Here is a 5,565-nt window from a genome sequence, read left to right as displayed (position 1 = left end):
GTTGGGTGGTCTGACCTTAACATAAAAACTTAATTTCTAATTATCGAGGTTTAAAAGAGAGAGAGAGAGAGAGAGAGAGAGAGAGAGAGAGAGAGAGAGACAGACAGACAGACAGACAGACAGACAGAAAGAGAAAGAGTTGCATAACGAGATGTTCTCCCTATTTTATAACATTGAAGGTCCTCGCGTTTGCTTACCATCTGGCATAAATGAATGTGATGTTTTGTAAGCATGATTGTACTTATACGTGGATATGTGCTGTTTCTGTAAGCATGTAAGTATCCTACTGTACAGCTGACATCAAATGATTCGGTACATGCACTGGAAACTCTCAGTACCAAAAGGATCTTGCTGAAATATAACCAACAGAAGTGTACAACAATGGTTTTATCTTTTCTTGGTATCTGCACCTCGTCGGTTCATATAATATTTTTCTTGCACACTACATCCAAAATGAAACGAAGACTACTGGCACTCCAATATTTTTGCAGCAAAATAATTAATATAGCCGAAGCAGCACAAAGACACTCTTAGCAATGCTTCCGTAAAGAAAAATACACCCAACCTTGGACACGCTACGTGAATAACAGTACATAAACACACAGCCAGTCATATGGAAACACTATTACCAACATGCCGTCAGCCGACACATCAACACTTTTTTTTTTTGTGAGGAAGAAGGAACCAAAGGCCACGAGCTGGCTCCTTGGTTTACCTCTTCCCAGTGATGTTCGTGAATCAAATGGTATTCATTTAAATGGCCGCTCACGTCATTACCTGCATCCAGGTGGTGTCGGGCCCACAGTGTAGAGGCCTAGATAATCCCGTACACAAGCACAGTCCAGGCACCCGAATCACAAACATACCATAAACTCTCCGTCATAACTTGGCTTTGTTCTCGCAGACAGAATAAAGATATTAGTGTGCAGCATCTTTCCTTGTCTCTTGTTCTCCTTGCGTGAACAAACCTCGCTCGCGACAGGAAGTTTTCCCCAAATATAATTAATTCCAGCAGGAAGGAGACAGAAGAGACAGTACAGAATCTTCCCATATCACCTGCTCTTCTGTAATTAAAAAAAAAAAAATATCCTAGTAACAAGAGGTCATGTGGTACGATGGCCTTAGCAGCTCCCTTCAGCAATGGAAACTAAGGTCGGTGAACATGCTGTAATAATAATACACGACGAAACGTAAGAGAATTATTTTGTAACTTTAGGCCGCAGTCTTAGTGGCATTGGAAACTCTGCGACACCTTTTATTATTATTTATTTATCATCCATTTATTAAGAATATTAAACAGTAATATACAGTACGCCTTTACTTTACAATCGTAACATACAAAAGGATAAAAAGGTGTAATATGCAAAACAGATCGGTGAGGAGGGAGTGCTAGGTAGTCTTCTGTGCCTTCTGGAATACGACTTTATGTAACAGAAACAGTGGGCTGGTTCCCCGGAAAAGACGTCACACTCCCTCTAGGAAGGCGTGTACCCCAAATCAAGATTCGCCGCTCTGCACGGCTGAAGCCTCGTTGCGTTAATTTTAGACACCAGAGGTGTAAAGGAATTACTGACTGGGACTGTGAGCATAATATCTATGTACTGTATGTATGTATGTATGTATGTATGCATGTATGTATATACGAGTATGTATGTGTATACCTGTCCCGTATGTATTCATGTACGTGCATTTTATGTATGCATGTATATATATTTTATGTGCAGCGTATTTATGTATGTATGTATGTATGGATGGATGGATGGACGGATGCTTCCCAACTCTGCCACCTCCCCTCCCTCTTCCCTTCCTCACTTTTCCCAGCCTTCCCTCCTCCTCCACCCCCCTCTTCCCCTAACTTCGCTTCCTCAAAACTTCCCAACTCCTCCAGCTCAACCTCCCCTCCCTCCTCCCCCACCTCGCCTTCTCATCCCCGCCCCCTCTCCCCCCTCACGCACCACCGGCAGATGAAACAGATTTGCGAAACGGGAGGCCTTGGACGTGGTGTATAAAAGAAGATTTACTGTAATGGCATAAATTAATGTAAATGAGCTGCTTTGTTCAGTGTTTTATTCAATGTTACCATCCGTTGCAGACCGGCACATTACGTCAGCAAGGACACGCCACAATATAGAAAGTGAAACATCATCATCATCATCATCATCCAACCCCCTTAATAGATGAAGTGGATGCCAAACAATTAACCTCACTAATAAACCACCTAATTGCTTCCCAGGGCGGCCTCGGCATGACACATCTGAAGCGTCTTTCTGTTGTCACCACCAATGCCTCCCGCCATTCCACGAACTTCCTAATTTATTCTTGCTATCTACAAACGGTTCCACTCAACTTAGGGAAGACTTTCTGAACTGGAGTTCTAGATAAAACCTTCATTAACCCCTTCACTACTGGCAAGCTATCCTAAATTCAATAATAATAATAATAATAATATGCACCAATGAAAAATGGCATAACCGCACTAAATGAGTTCAAGCAACCCAGTGATATTCTCCTTTAATTTTTATTGCTATTTCCAGACCGGGAACTTTTCGAAATAAAAAGCTTAGATATAACTTACAGCAACCCCTTCAGTACAAGACGTCATTCTTAAGCTGAAGAAAATCGTCTGGAAGGAGTAAAACATGAAGCAAATCGTCCGGAAGGAGTAAAACATGACGCAAATCGTCTGGAAGGAGTAAAACATGACGCCACCTTATTATTACTGAAGGATTTAAGTCTACTCACTATATATAGAACACTGGCATACGCTTATTTCAATCGCTTCCATACAATGACCTAAGTGTTGCTACAGCCAGACGATTTCTTTCATCTCAGGGCGGACGCATCGTCGTGAAGAGGCAGGAGCTATTTCCGATTAAGTTCCCCGTACCATGACTCTCTCTCTCACTCTCTCTCTCTCTCTCTCTCTCTCTCTCTCTCTCTCTCTCTCTCTTTCTCTCTCTCTCTCTCTCACCCTTACTACTAACAGATCTCTTGTAATCGCTGGATCTGAAAACGCCATCCACTTTCTCCTCCTTCTCCTCCACTATCACTCCCTACTGTCTCGGAGAAATGACCCACCCCCGCCTAATGTTTCACGCATGGGTATAGAGGTGTGGAAGGGGTATGGAGTGTGGGGTGTGGAGTGCGTGTGGAAACTGTGCTGGAGTGGCTGCGTTTGTGAGTGAGAGCGGGTTTGTTTAAGTCATGGAGGGAATCTAGATAGAGTGAAAAAATTACCAAATGAAAGGACATACTACTGAACCCTCTATTCATGAGCTGAATAAATAACAGTCCCAGTACAATGTCAAGACGTTTACAACAAATTCAGTTCTTTCTCCACCCACACCATTTTAAGGTCTAATGCCTATCTTAAATCAACATTTGGAGAACACTGTCATTTTGATTTGTATTATTATTTTCTCTTCCTCTCGACGACTTTATTCAGTTTGGCTAAGACCTCTCGTACTGAATTGGTTATCAGGTAAGTGTGATGCTCCTCGACCACTCTAGCCGCTCCTAAGATGAATATGCAAGTGTGTCTTCTCCTTGGTCTTGAGTTTTGATTACAGTAATGTCGGGTTGCTTTACCTTGCCACCATAGCCTGCTTCGTGATGAGGGCTGGGTGGCATGGACGGGAGAGGAAATGGATTAAAAAATGACAGGATGAGAGAGAGAGAGAGAGAGAGAGAGAGAGAGAGAGAGAGAGAGTGTGTGTGTGTGTGTGTGTGTGTGTGTGTGTGTGTGTGTGTGTGTGTGTGTGTGTGTGTGTGTGTGTGTGTGTGTGTGTGTGTGTGTGTGTGTGTCCTTGCAACCTTCAATAACACACAGCCTTAACCTTCCACACATTATGCGCAAACATTCTCTGCGTTGCAACACAGCAGAGGCCTCATAAGTTTGTAACTCGCTGTACCCCTCTTGCAATGTACACCTTTACCACACGATATAATACGTTTGATTCTTTTAATATTTTGACTGTTTATGCTTCCAGGAACTGTCCTGCCATCAACTCTCTTTTTTTTCTGTTCATCAATGATCATCAAAACTTCATATCTAACCCAATCCACTCATACGCTGATGACTCCACCCTTCACTTCTCCATCCGCTTCTCGCAGCGTCCATCACAGCAGCTGCATCATGAAACACGGAATGAGGCTATGGCACATCTAATTTCTGACTTCGCTCATATCTTTAACTGGGGTAAAGGTGCGTCTTTCGACCAGCCAAAATCTTCCCTAGGTTTATCCGTTAATATTTAACAATATTAAACTCAATCCTGCTTCATTTTTGAACATCCTTGAGTTTCATTCTCTCAGGAATAAACACGAAAAGATCACATATCTCTTGCAAAATTTGCTTCCAAGAGATCAGGTGTGCTAACCCGACTTCGTACCTTATTTACCCCTGCATTGTTGTCGACTTTATACAGAGGTTTTATTCGCCCGTATGGAGTATTACTCATATGTAAGGGACTCACCAAATTCAAGTCTTCTTAACAGGGTGGAATCTAAGGCTTTTCATCTCTAACTCGTCTTCTCTTAACAGACTCCCTTCAACCTCTCACTTTCCGTTCACTGTGGCATCTTCATCTCTTTTATCAGTAATGCAACAGTTACTGCTCTTTTGAACAATGTGTGTGTGTGTGTGTGTGTGTGTGTGTGTGTGTGTGTGTTGCAAGTAAAACGAACACACACACACACACACACACACACACACCTCAGTCCGGTTAACGATAATGAATTAATAAGCGCGAGAAGATTAGAGCAGGGAATTATGGCGCAACGGCTGGCTGGCTGCGTTTGTTTCCTAGGCCTACACCCGGATGTGAACCACGAGAAAACAAAAAAATCGCAGCGCATGTGCCGTCAAGAAGGGGATTGGATTAAAAGTACTGGATTCCCTTTTTTGTCTACGTACTAAAACTTTCTTAAAATAAAGGTAATCTTGTAAGTCTTGAATAACGGTGAGTAAATGGTGAATATATTAATGTGGGAAAGACGAGTAATCTGTGCCAAGGGATAAAATTTCTGGGAATGGCAGCAACTTTTCTCGTACGGGGGAAGGTGCCAAGTGTCTCCAGAGAGAGAGAGAGAGAGACTTGCACGCTAGTCTCACACACACGACAAAAATTCCCTCCTACTTTTCCAGACCCATTCGCTCTATTCTTCCCATTTTCCTAAACTCACGCTCATCCACCAGTTTCCACATATCCCAGCCTTCCATCCAATACTTCCTAAGCTGCGAATATACCAACAGAACGTGAAAAAAAAGAAAAAAAAGGGGTGAATAAAAGAAAACTCGGTCAAAACCAGCTTGGACGGATGGGGTGTATGAAGCGGAGATACCGGAGGGGAGGAAGGGAAAAGTTTGTGTGTTTATACTTTTTACCTTTTATGCCCCAGTTCCTACCTTCCCCTTTTACCCCTCCCCCCCTCCGTCTCCCCCTTCCCTGTTTCTGCCGAGGGAAAGAGGGGGAAAGGGAGGCTTTACTGGAGAGAGTAACTGGGAGCGGAATAAATGAGAGCAAACAGAGTAATAAAGTAGATATTTTATGTGAACTGAAAATA

This window comes from Coenobita brevimanus, chromosome 93, assembly GCF_032717465.1.
Source record: "Coenobita brevimanus isolate Jiangsu-jjx chromosome 93, ASM3271746v2, whole genome shotgun sequence".
In the NCBI taxonomy this organism is placed as follows: domain Eukaryota; kingdom Metazoa; phylum Arthropoda; class Malacostraca; order Decapoda; family Coenobitidae; genus Coenobita; species Coenobita brevimanus.
Note: the sequence above shows the minus strand (reverse complement) of the source record.